We start from the raw sequence: 14,719 nt of genomic DNA, 5'->3' as shown, positions 1-14,719 counted from the left end.
AGGTTTGCCAAGTACACAATTTTGTCTCCTAATAGAGGGGACAAGTTGCCGTCTTTTAAATGCCCAGCAGAGAAGAAACCATCCTTGTCAAGCTCTGGTCCTAAGAAAGGGTTTATCTACAGACACATTCATAGGAAAACTTTGGCTAATGCTACACTTAATCATTTGACTATGGTTACTCTCTGGGCTGTTTATAGAAGCATATTTCTGATATAAGTGTATATTTTGTGATCTATAGTTAGAAACGAAGTTCACATTTTTCTTTGATTTAAATTTCACTATCCGAAACAGTATACCAGGGAATGGTGGGAAACTAGACAGTTACACCTGGCTTCCATACCATTTACTATTAAACTGTCCTAGAGATTACACTCATCTCTAGATGTACAGAGTCCTGAATCGAGGGATACTTTGCCCAGATAATGGGGTCGTATTTATTAGCCACGCAACTGGCAGTTTTATGTGAAATACAATGGTTATTTATACAGAGAGGGTGGATGAAGTATTAGACCAAAGGAATATATAATCAAAATAAGGTCGTTTGCTTCTCCAGATGTTTCTACCATCAACATAAAAAATGCATCTCTTATTTAGGAGATTACTAGTGTGTTATGTTGTTACATGTCAGGAGAGTACTGTTAATGATACAAAAGATGGACTTCTGCCAGAATCAAGCTCTGATTAATTTTTTTAAGATTCATTTATTCCCAAAAGTAAACCAAAAATTCTTACAGTTGGTATTTATTAATGAATATGTAGAAATGACTATGGTTGCTATTTTGCCTGAATTTCAAATCTCAATTTCTTCTTTTTCTGCTTTTCATAGGGATCAAAAGCATTGGAAAAGAAAAACCCATGATGCTCTCTTGCAATGTACCTTCCTGTCAGAATGGATTTTTTTTCAAGTGCTCAGTAGCTTTTTAAAACTTGCCTAATAAGTCTTTCACTATTTCCCTTGGGTGATTATTGATAATTTGAGTTTGTGATGCTATTTTTCCCTCAAAATGTGGTCTATAGTTGGACATTTTAAGTATTAACTCATTGTTCTGATTCGTATTCCACCCCTTCCTGGAATCATACACAGTTTACCAGATTGAATATTTCCTTTTCTTCTTTGCAGATTTCATAATACAAATATTGCATCCTTATTTCTGAGCCTGGGGAAACATTATTTTTGAGGGAAAATTGCTCTTTGGTACTAATTGCAAAGTACATGGTACATGATTTGACAAAAATCTATCTAGAGAAATAAAGGAATAATTTAAATGGTCTGAAAGCTTGGGCTCTGCTATAAGCTTCTATAAAATAAAAAGGAAAGAAAAATTATATTCTACACAGAACACAGTTTCACCATATAATTTCATTGCTAAATATAACAGGAATTAGAATGATGAAAATAACAAAATGCTAATAGAACTATGCATGCCTCAAGGTTGCCATTATGACATCACCATCATCCTTTTAATTACTTGGGTTATAGAGCTCTAATGCACTCTCTGTAAGTTCAATATGACTGGTTAAACATGTTAATATGAATATTTAAGTGCAGCTAAAATTCATTAAAGTACGATTTTTCCGGCTTGAAGTAAACATATCTGAGTTTATAAGACCAAATCTATTGGGAAATTGGAATGATTTTACAAATATCACATTCTTTATCTAGGTATGAGAAAGAAACACATTTGGAAATGTCTAGAAAATCCATCAAATTTCTAGTTTTTCCCCAGGAAGTGAAAGAATGTAAATGCTTAGTTGGAGACCTGAGATCAATGACTTTATTCCCAGCTGGTCTCTCTGTCTCTAGTCAATGGGAATATAGCTAGTCAATGAATTTCCATTCTATTTGAATAAGATGATTATGGATTTTTACACTGAAAAAGAATGTTCCACCTCAATGATGTACAAAGATGTATAATTTCTTGGATGATTATTTAATAAAAAATTCACTTAATGTAGTTGATCAGACAATATGGGAAAAGCTTGATATCACTCTATAAACTATACCCCAGATGAGACTAAATTAAAAGCAAAATGATTCTGAAATCATTTAAGTGGTTATTTTACCACTGGAGATTTTGAGCAAATATAAAATAGTAACTTAATAGACGTTCCCTAAATCTTTCTCCATTTCACTGATTTGCAAGACTAAAGAGGCTACTCATTCTGTTCCTAACCAATGTTTATCAAAGGAATTACATTCACAGATTATAAAACACTTTCTCGTGCATCTAAGCATTTCTGCTGTAACGATTAGGTTGTACTTACCAAGAAACATCTACTATTTAATTAATATTTATTGCATATACTATATACCAGGAACAATTCTAGGTTCTGAGAACAGCAGTTAAACAAACAAAGAGAAAACGTATTTAAAAAAATCCCTGTTCTGTGATGGTTACATTTTATTTGGAGGAGAGAGAAAGAGATAGCAATTTGCAAATATAAAAGAAACGGTAATTCAGGTGATGACATCAGTATTTATTTCTGTGCAACAAATCATTGTAGACTTAGTTGGTTGAAACAGAAGCTATTTGATTTGCTTATGATCCTGTGGGTTAGAAATTTGGGTGGGTTCAGCTGAGTATTATTTAGGGTCTTCCCCAAGGTCAATCTTGCAGCCACAACCACTTAGTGACTCATCTAGGGCTCTATGGTCTAGGATAGCCTCTGTCCCATGTTTCACATTTGGCACTGGCTGGTGTTACCTGGTCCAGCAGGCTTGATTTGGGGAAGTTTGCCTCAGAAGCCTCATGCTCCAGTGGGCTTCTTCACATGGTGAATCCAGGACAGTGTTCTAGGAAAGAAAAAGTAGACCTATGAAGCCCTTTGAGGACTAGGCTTAGAGTTCCCACGAGACCATTTCTACAATATTCTTTTTGTCAAAGAAAGTCATAAAACTACCCCAGATTCAAGGAATGAAAAAAATATAGTTCCTCCTTTGATGAGAAAATGTCCAAGAACTGTTGCAAAGGAACATGTATACAAGGATGGAATAGGTTTTTATGGCATTATGGCATCTTTTGATAACGAATCTACCTTAGGTCGTAATCCGTGTTATGGTGAAAATAAAAAGCAAGGAGAACAATAAGGAATGCCAGGCCATAGTAATGGCAAAGAATCCCAGTTATAAATAAGAAGTAACATATTTGACAAACTTGGAGGAAATAGAGAAGTACGGCACGTAGTTTTCTGGGGAAGATATTCCACCCAGAGAAAATGGCAAAGGTCCTGAGGGAAGTTTATGTTTGGAATATTCAAAAACCAATGAGGTGGTCAAAATGGTGGAAGAGGAGTGGTCTAGCGGAAAAGCAGTGGAAGAGGAGGTCAAAGTTCTAAATGTGGGCCACTAAAGGGTTTTTTGCCTTTACTCAAATGACATGGGAAGACCTTGGGAGGTTTTGAAAAGATGAGTAGAACATTTTACTAAAGCTCTAAAATGATCAGTCTGGCTATGGTGCTGAAAGTAGACTATTAGAAGGAAGGATAAATTAGAGGTTAATCAGGAGGCTACTCCATAAGTCCAGTAAGATATACTTGTGTCTCAGACCAGGATCATAGTAGTGATTATATTCTGAATATACTTTTAAGGTAGTGACAATAAGAAATGGTGACAAATTGGACGTGAACTATGATAAAGAGAAGATAAAGATGATTCCAAAGTTGTTTGGCTTATACAGTGGAAAGCCTGGGGTTGCTAGTTTAAAGACAGAGGATACTGAGGAAGGAGGGGGTTTGAGCCATATTTGGTGTTTATTGTTAGGTATTGTCTTAGCCTGGAATCTCCGGAAATTAAAACTGGGTTAACCACAAAATACAAGTAATTCATGAGGAGTGTGATCCGAAAACAAGAGTGAAGACAGGAGGAGAGTGATAGGGAAAGATCTAATGCAATATTGAACTGATCACCTGTAAAGATCACTTGTTCTTTGATTTGAGGGTTGATGTGAAATCCATCTAAGGATAATTTGGTCTCAGGGGAGAAAAGATTGTGCATGTTTTCACTGGTTGCCATCTCCTTCTGGCTCTGGGATGTTGACCTCCTGAGTTTCTGGGCTTCTGAAGGTGTATGCACAAGTGTCGAGTGGATTTCCATGAAAGTCCTGCTGTTGAATCAAGAGAAGTCATTGGTGGGGCTCCTGGGTGGCTCAGTCGGTTAAACATCCGACTTTAACTCAGGTCATGATCTCGTGGTTTGTCGATTCAAGCCCTGTGTGGGGCTCTGTTCTGACATCTCAGGGTCTGGAGCCTGCTTCAGATTCTGTATCTGCCCCTGTCTCTGCCCCTCCTCTGCTCATGTTCTGTCTCTGTCTCTGTCTCTCTCAAAAATAAATAAAAACATTATTTTTTTAAAGACAAGTAATTTGTGCAGGAAGCCTCCGTTGTTACTCCTTAGATTTTTTTAAAGTTTATTTATTTGAGAGAGAGAGAGAGAGAGAGAGAGAGAGAGAATCCCAGGAAGGCTCTGCACCACCAGTGCAAAACCTGATGCAAGGCTTGGACTCATGAACAGTGTGATCATGACCTGAGTTGAAGTCAGCCGCTTAACTGACTGAGCCACCCCAGTGCCCCACTACTTAGTTTTTTTGTGTGTCTCTTTCTTATCTACCCTTTGCATTAGAAACCCCTTCAATGTCACAATCTCTGCAAATACTTAATACAAGAGGGTTAGTGAGGAAACATCTTTTCCATGAGTGATGTTCTTCATCACTCATTTTTCTCCTTTCTAGATTTCCTTTACATTGGTACTTCATTGACTGTGGGTTGCTTTCCTGAAAGACTGACTTATATCTTCAAGCTCAAGGGTTCAGAACCCTTAGTTACTTTGCCCTATTTGGACCATGTACCATGTAATTTCCCATTCACTATTATTACTGAGAACATACAAAAAGACTTACTGTGAATCATCTAGGTTTTAGACATAGTCATTTTTGGCTCCATACGTACTATGTCCTCTGCTAATTAAGATGGATTGTCCCATGAGTGTAGAAAGATATTGCTTGACCTGAAAGACCCCTGGAAAGAGGAGCCCAAATATTCAGGTATAGTTTTATTTCCAAGCTCAGTTGAACACTTACTGGATTCCATACTAAAAAATATCTTAGGGAAATGCATAGCCCGACTGAACTCAAGGCAGATAAGAAAAGGACAAATTCCACAGTGTACCACTGGAAGTCATGTTCTAAGAGGTTTATTTTATATCCTCCTCTCATTTCCTGGACGTGAGTCTTCTAGGTATGAGGGCTGAGCACAATTACGGGCCACTGGTTCAGCATATATACTGCTTTGTGAAAGACAGTGTACTATTCCTATAGAAGGTTGTCCCTGAAATGATGCCTTAATGGAACTTTTCATTGTTTCTGGGTGAGGGGACAGAAGATAAGACAAGTAGAACCTATGGAAGAGAATAAAATTAGTGCATTTTGTAACTTTCTAAAATTCTCCATAAATATCTGGGGTATGTATAATAGGACGACAATACAATATCCCTGAATAAGAAATTATGACATAAGAATCTTGTCCCCATTCTTTTACCAACTATTTCCATAATATTGAGAAAGTGATGACATTATGGCACAAGGGTGGCTCAGTTTGTTAAGTAAGTGACTCTCCTTTTCGGCTCAGGTCATGATCTCATGGTTTATAACTTCGAGCCCACATCAAGATCTGTGCTGTGAGCACGGAGCCTGCTTGGGATTCTCTCTCTCTTTCCCTCTCTTTCTCTGCGTCTCCCCCACTCTTCAACTCTCTCTCTCTCTCTTTCTCAAAATAAATAAACTTAAAAAAAAAGGGATGCATCTCTATTCTAAGACTCTTCATCTGTGTATTGGGGAGGTTGGGCTTATAATCACTAAAATCTCTTCCAACCACAACAGTTGATGATTTTATGTTCAACAAACACAATCTATATAAGTATTGCTGAGCATCTAAAGGTTTTATATGCATTTTTTTTCACTGAATCCCAAAAGTATTTGAGTCTTTAAGGTATATAGTCATATTAGTGTACAGATTAAGAACACTGAACAGAAAATGTTTGATTCCATGCCCAAGATGGCATAGCTAAATATTTGTTGACCCAGGATTGGAGTTCATATTTGGCTTCAGAAACTTTATACTTACTTACAGTGCTACAGTAAGTCAATTTTTCTGAACAATACTATTGTTAATAATAAAATATTTTTTTGTAGGTAAAAAAGAAGTTGCTTAATGTTTGTCACTGTAGTTACTTTCATGGGAATAAAAGTAAAAAAAAATCTGTAGTTAAAAAAGAAAGCCTTTACTATTGGAATTCAACATGATAGTGTTCTTTGTTCTTAGGGATTTGGGGAGAAGTAGTCTATTCCACTTTCTTTATCTGTGTAAGTGAGCCTAGCCATTTTTTTTTCTCCTTTTTAGGCCTCAATTTATTATAATGTGGAAACTCCTTTATGTTTATGATACTTTACTCTTTGAGCGGGCCATAATTCTTTCTTTGAGCACAAAAGATTGTTCTGAAAACTAATATTCTCATGTTACCTGCCCAGAATGAATTTATGTATACATTTGTACAGTAAGACTCTAGAAGATAAATTTGATGCCCTCTTTTCCAATGACCTTCTCACTCCTTCAGTAGTTTCCAACACAAACAAAAGGCCTTCATGAACCCCCCAAATTTTCTCTTCTAAGGACCGATAGTTGCAATACCCTATTTGGGTCATATAAAAACAATCATGCTCATATGTCCTATAGATAATTTGTCTTGTACCCTTAGCTTTCAAGACAGGTGTAGTTATTCTTTCACTGATATCCTCTACTTTGGTTATATTAAAGATATATCTTGTGATATATTACTTAGAATTTAGTATCCCTGGATGCATTTTATTATTTCCTTCATGTTCCTAACTTTCTCACAGTCATTTCTGTAACAGATATTTTTCTGGTCTGAATTATGTTCCAGCCTCTCCCAATTTAATGTTATCAAAAAATTTCATTAACATGCTGTCTGCACCCTCTTATAGATCATTAGCAGCAAACCTGAAGGAGCCCACTCCATATTTCCCCCAGAAGGCTCTGTACCTATTAATCATTATCTTTTACTTATGGTCTTTAAGTTCATTTTTAATTCAAGTGACTGCATTATTCCCTGGGCCAATCTGAACAGAATTTATAAGGAAAGCTGCAGGAGCCTTGTCCTCCCAAGGTCTTAAAAGGTATTTTAAAGAATAATTATAAATATCTTATACTGTGCCTATATATTGCCTAGCAGATCAATTATAATCCTTGGAAGGCTATTTAAGATACTCCATAATTGCTTATCTTTTCTGTCATTCTGTCTTTCTTTTCTGCCTCTCTCCCTTCCTTTCTTCTTTCCTTTCTTCTTTCTTTCATTCCTTCCTTCCTTCCCTCCTTCCTTCTTTCTTTCTTTCTTTCTTTCTTTCTTTCTTTCTTTCTTTCCTTCCTTCCTTCCTTCCTCCCTCCTTCCCTCCCTCCCTCTTTCTTTCTTTCTTTCTTTCTTTCTTTCTTTCTTTCATTTATATTTTAAAATAAAATATATTTTATATTTTAACAAAATTTATATTTAATAAAAGACTTATATTTTAAACTGAACTTCCACAAATGCCCAATATAGCCACTTCTCTTGGGCAATCTTCTCTCACAACATCTCACTCAGAAAATTGCTTTGACTGCCCTCCCCCACAGGGGAGGGCACTTTGAATGCCCTCCCCCATAGTTTTAGCCAGTGCTTTTTTTTTGTCTCTTATGTTTCTTTCTTTTTTTTTTTATTTATCTGGCATTTGAATTATTTGCTCTTTTATTTTTGCATCTGGCACAAAAAAATATTTATTCCTTCAGAGCAGTAATAGTATTTTTTTTCTTCTTGCTTACCATTCTACTATCTGTGATAATGCCAAATGCTCAGAAAACAAAGACTTAGGCATAGTCACTATTTCAATTACTTCTAGAGGAATCTGTATTTATAATACTTAATGTTATTTTGTCATTATTGATAAACATAAATGTCCCCCATGTGATGCATAGTGTTATGGGCTTTGCAGTTCTGAATTGAATCCTTGCTTTACAGGCTAAAAATATTGGAATTGTGTGTGGTTATTTAACTTCTCTCAGCCTTATTTTCCCCAGCAGTGAATTCGTGATTACACGATTGACTTATAGAATAACTGTGAGGATTAATTAAGATAATATCCATAAATAATCCGTTCCCTTTCATAGCATGATCATTTTTTTTTAAGTTGCATTACCTATTTTTTTCTTCAGGCATAGCTTACTGATACTACCAGTTTTTGTTTTCCAGATCTGCCATAAACAATAGGCGACCCATTTATGTTCCCCTACACCATTACAATCTTACAGATGTTTCAAACATCCATTAAGCCTGGATTTGAATTCTTACTAGGCTATTTTCTAGCCATATGATTTGGGGCAAATCGCTTCTCTGCAATTTCATCTTACAAAGGAGAAGAACACTAATAATCCCCATGTCAAAGGCTTGTGCTGAGGTGTGAAGGAGAAAATGAATACAAATTGGAGCATAGTGCCTGGAATAGAGCCCAGGGTTCAATAATTCAGGACGATTCACTGGGGCCATGAGATAAGAATGAAGAGCATTTATAGGCCTTGGTTTTACTTTAGGCCTCGTTCTTTTACCTTTCCCCCTGACCTTTGATTTTCCTTACAGCAGAGGGGCAAAGTCTACCTGGCTTGATTGTTTTTGTTTTTCTATGAACTAACTGAAATATGCTTAGTTCTAGCTCCCAGTATTTCTATACGGAAATGACATGCGCACTTGATATGAGTGAGAATCCACCAGTGTGTCGAACAACATTGTCCTCTACACCGCCCCCACCCCCCGGCCCCCAACCTGCCCCACACCAGGGAGGTGCTTCACGGAACTCTTTGCCAGACTGAGAGCAAATAATGCCACATATTTTAAAATCCACTCTGTCTGCATTTTACCTTAATTCATAGAATCACAATTTAAAGAGTCACATAAATTATTGTTTCATTGACAAAAAAATAAAAACAGTTTAAAAAAAGAATAAAGTGTCTAATTAAATATAGTGATCCTATGGAAAACCAGACTCATACTTTGAAATGCCATTCTTTTAAAAATTGAAACATGGGGTCAGTTTGTCTTGGTCTTCCATCCACGTGGACCATGTGTCTTATTTTCTTTCTCTATTAAGTAATTCATCTCTCTCCTCTAACTCAGACAACATTAGTATAACCAGTAACAGCACAATTATCTTTTTTATTATGTGACAATTATCTAATATTAGATTATTACCGATTGCAAACAATTCAAAGCAAGAAGCACATGTTTGTTAATGTTTAGGACAGCAGGGTGTTATTCTGTTTAAAGCCTTCTTAACATCAAAAACTGAATAAATGATAACTAATCATGATAACTAAGGGGCTCGGTGAAATCCCACAGTGTGCAGGGGCATTAACAGTTAATTTGATTTACAAACATTTGCAAAGTATTCAAATGTGTATTTAGGAATACAAATAATAAACTCTTCCAAATTTTGGCTCTGGATCCAACCACACGTAATGGTAAGCTCATATGAGCCCAGCAGTGTGTTAGGATAATAGATAACACGGCTGTTCCCTGGCCCTGAGGAGTGTGCAACTTGTTTATTAGCTTATTTACTTATTTTTTGTCAGTCAAAGTCAATCAAGAAACATTGAGAAACTGACAGCTACAGTTCCATAAGCGTTGTTCTTGGGCTGGTGAAGAAGCACATGCTGATCCTTTACATTTCACTGTGAGTATTTTTTTTTTTAATTTTTTTTTCAACGTTTATTCATTTATTTTTGGGACAGAGAGAGACAGAGCATGAACGGGGGAGGGGCAGAGAGAGAGGGAGACACAGAATCGGAAACAGGCTCCAGGCTCTGAGCCATCAGCCCAGAGCCTGACGCGGGGCTCGAACTCCCGAACCGCGAGATCGTGACCTGGCTGCAGTCGGACGCTTAACCGACTGCGCCACCCAGGCGCCCCTCACTGTGAGCATTTATGCGATTGTCTTGTGGGGGATGGTGGGGCAAGTGGGAAGCATTTGCCTCTATGTTCATGACTGCATGGAAGAATGGGAGTCAGCTTGAATCCTTTTCAATGAAGGGTCTTTGTTTTGCTGAGCCCTTGGATATTAACCCCTGGGTTTCATAATCACTACAGGGAAAAAGAAAAGTTGCTTTGAATTATAGAATAAGAATAATATGGATTTTCCATGGGCAATCTGGGAGGAAGAAAATGGGCAGTGAGGCAGAGATGGAAGAAACACCAAAACTGTTGATTGACAGGAAGCCTCCTCGTGGCTCTCTCAAGGTATCCAAAAAAACAACCATAAAACTCACAAATATACAGTAGAATTAAATGTGGTTGGAAAGTGACCAAAATCTGAGTTCATAACCTAAGATAGCACATGATACGATTCTGCAAAGCAGACCAAGGAGAGGTACATTGAAGAAGAGAGAACCTGATAGGGAATTGACATGCTGAAATTAATCATATGTTTGCAAGAGAGATTATGGACTTCCAGAGGCTAAATTATTGGAATTTGGGTCAAGAAAAATTTATAGGTATCAGAGGGTCAAGCTTTTCTCCCTCCTCTGCCTCATTAGAATTCTTGGAGGAGATATATAATATATATTTATTATATATCATATATATTTATTATATAATAAATACCTATAATATATAATCAAATAAATATATAATATAATAAATATACAATATAATTATAAATTAAATATATATCACATATATTTATAAGAGTATTACATCATTAAACATTCTTGTTTATATTTTAATGCTATATAAAATTCTATTCGCTTTTTAAAAAAAAATCTTTTTACATTTATTTATTTTTGAGAGACAGAGAGAGACAGAGAACAAGTGGGGGATGGGGGTGGGGCCCAAACTCACCAACCGTGAGATCATGACCTAAGCCAAAGTCGGACGCTTAACCGACTGAGCCACCCAGGCGCCCCCATTTGCTTGTTTAAAATAAGAATTTTACATCTTTTCCATATCTGTTAAAAATATACAAGTGCCTGATGCAAGTGAAGGTTTTAGATGGAGTACACATACACACACACACAAACATAAGTATATATGCGAGTATATAGATGCTCTCATACATATATACATATATATATTTACATACATACAGTATATATATATAATATGCATTCTATATATTTTATATATTCTGAACAACTCAGAAATGATTACATGGAAATTATAAAATTCTGAAGGAGGAGAATGCTGCAGACCACCAGGAAATGCTTTTCAGATGTGGCAGCCTTTAGGAATGAATGAGATTTGGCCATGAGGAATTTATAAAATTTATAGAAAGAGCATTCCAGGTGGAGAAAATGGTGTGAGCAAAAGCTTTACATTCCCTTATGAGAAAGCATTATAAAATATAATTAGAGGAGGGATATGTTTCTTCCATGAGTGGCTTGCCTTAGATTTAGGCAACTCTTTGCATATTAGACCTATGGATCCTTTCCCCCACCCCAATTTTCTCTAATAATTTCAAGGTTAAAGGAATTTTAGGACTACAATGTGAGCGAACCATCAATAATTTTCAGCTACCTGGAATAAGGGAAAGTCTGAACTTAACTAAAGCATAATTCAGTGCTGTGTTGCATCAGTAAAAAGAGTTTTTATATCATGCAAGAACCTCCTGAGTTCAGTACACTGTGTCTCTAGCTGTGACTTTTCCTCTCCCAGCAGGCAGGTGTAGGATAAACAGGTGAGATTATCAGCTGTTCATATCAAATAGGCCCCCCAATATATTACATTCTTGTGTGGAGATTTATCCCACTCCAGTTAATTCTCTGCTTTGCCTTGTACCCAAATCGGATCTTGCTACTATATCGCTTCCTTGAGTAAAGACTTTCAATGGCTCGCCACTGCTCTGAAAATAAGAGAAGAGCACCACCTGATTCTGCACACATCACCTGCCTCAGTTGGCACTGTTTCCTTCTCTCTGTTCCTTTGAGACGAACTGCCTTTCATTCTACACATATGCCACAATTACGCCAGGTTCAGAGTCTTCCCGCCCATATACTACCTCGTCTGCCCTGACCAGCCCTCATCTTTCTGCCAAATAACTTGTCATAAGTTTTCCACCTTAGCTTGCCTTCTCAAGGAACCCTTTCTTAACCTTAACAAATTAAGGTGGGTCCCTTGTTATAACACTGTTTGTTTGTTTGTTTCTTGTCTTTTACACTACTTATCACAATTACACTCAAACAACTATGTAGATAATTGCTTGGAGACATAGTGTCCCCAGGGGAACGGACCTTCTCACTGTCCTCGTGTTACCACCTGGGCACAGGATTCCGCCTTACCCATGAGAGGTCCTCAAATTTCTCTCAGCTTAATCAGTGAATTGCAATGAGACAACTTTGGTTTGAATTCCCATATCTCCTCTTCTTAGCTGAAACACTGTAGAAAACTTGATCAATTTCAGTTTCGGTTTTACTCCACCAAAGATATTAAACATAACAATTCCTATTTGACAGATTTTTAAGGATTAAACAAGATGCCTTTACTCCAGGTGCTCTGTAAACCATAAAGCAACATACATATGATTTCTTTTTATAATTGAACATGTATTTTCAGGGCTGTATTTAAATGGGGCTTAAAATAATAAACAGATTACTATCTTGGTGCGTGACTAATATCACCAAACTCGTTTTTATTCATGGCATATAGGCTTTAGACGAAGATGATATTGGCATCAGCTTTATCGTAGGTTGCGATTGTAACTACATGGTTTGGGTCCTCGTCTGTTTTTCTAATCATTTGTATTCTGCAGGCTCTGGGTAATAATCGTTTTATAGATTTAGGATAAGAGTTCTATATTACCCATTTTTAACTGATTGCTCACTTCAGCAGAGTAATCACTTTAGAATCTGTTAATGATCCCCTATGACGGCTTTTATAGACACAGCACCACATACCATGTATCCACGACATGTAAGTATCTGCGACTGTTTTTCAGTTGTGAGAAGAGATTTGTCCAAAAGAATCAAGAAAAAGCACAAAACCACAATCAGCGTCATATAAAAGGTGCAAATTAACATCAAGAAATATAATTACCTAGCAATTTCAGTCCATCATATGCGTGTAGATAATGTGCTTCTCTAATGGGAGTCCAGAGTTATTTCTGAAAGCACATGCTTTCTACCGCCATGTGGGACACATCTGAGTGTGCCCAGGCCTTACTTCTTTGTGGCAGCCAAGATAAATAAAGCAAAACAGTCTCCTGAAAAGCACGGGCAGAGTATCTGCAGACCATTAATCTTCATCCATCCTCGTTTTGCAAGCAGTATATATGCCACTTTGTACATTTACTTAGGGATCTTCTTTCCAACATTTTCCCCCCTCGTTCTCCTTCTCATCCAGCTTAACTTTGATTCTGCCTTGAATCATTCTAGTTGGCAGGCAGTATCTTTCCACACAACAGTTCAAAGCTGTCAATATCAGTCACTATTTCACCCTATTGGACATGTGAGTATATATTATAAATGCACTGTGCCTTCTTGATTCATTATTAATAGTCGTAATTTTAGGTACCACTTTTTCTCCTTGACTCTTTGGATCTCTTCCTTTTTCAGACTCTCCTCTTAAGTTCCGTATTTCTTTTTTATTTCTCAGCTTCATGACTTTGTTGCTTTGTCTTACACTATCATTTTAACTTGTCCATCTCTACGTTTATACATTATTTGCCTATTCAACGCTGAAAGAATTGGAGGTGTAAAATTTAGTTTAAATGATTTCACCTGCATATCTGCAAAGAAAAGCAATGATTCATTTTCAACCAGTGGCTTTAAAACCATGGAAACACATTTGTTTCTCCGTTGGAGATGGGAGCAAGGGAAAAAGCATTTGACTTGGAACCCCCTGACTCTCTTACATAATATGCTTTTTGCTTTGGTTTAAAATTCCTCTTCACTATTTTTTTTTCTCCTAATCATTGACCTACTGAACTTAAGGCATGACAGCTTTTCCTAAATTTGCTGTTTCAGAACCCTAATTCAATCCTGAATATATTGCAGATTTTCAGGATCTGTTTAGAAGTTGCTAAGAGGGACTCTCTCAAATTTTCTAACAAATTACAGAACAGCTACTTCTATGTCATGATCCTCTGGAACTCATCCACCAGTGCTGTAAGTGCTGTTAAAAAAGGACAATGTTAAAGCAATCAAACTGCAAATTGTAGAATTAAGAGACACTTTAGATCCTCCAAATCCCCCAGGGAATGATGTTATTTTTTTTTTGATTGCTTTCTTGAAAGGGCAATAAGATGTGTGAAATAACTTTTGACATTAAAAATACAGAATGGGAGACATGTGAGTATACTTTTTCCTTTTGCCTTTATTCTTTCTTGAGCTATTTTGTCGTTCAGACATGCCTCTATTGGGTTCTGATTTTGTAGAGTGTTGCCCCAGTGATGTTTTATTTTAGAACACTATGTATCCATTAAGAGGCTCTCAAATGTAGAGTTCTAAAGTTTCCACTTCAACTAATTAATTAGGGACAAAATTCTCAGCTATTTGATGAAATAGGCTTTACTCTAAATGAATTCATCCAAAATTGTAAAAATAAAAACCAGATTATTTAGAGTGTCAATTTTAGTTTTAGTGAAGTAAATTGGGAAAGTTCTCGAAATACTGAAATAGCAAGCTGTAAGTGGGAAAT

This window comes from Prionailurus viverrinus, chromosome B3, assembly GCF_022837055.1.
Source record: "Prionailurus viverrinus isolate Anna chromosome B3, UM_Priviv_1.0, whole genome shotgun sequence".
Classification (NCBI taxonomy): Eukaryota; Metazoa; Chordata; class Mammalia; order Carnivora; family Felidae; genus Prionailurus; species Prionailurus viverrinus.
This window is presented reverse-complemented; position numbering follows the sequence as displayed.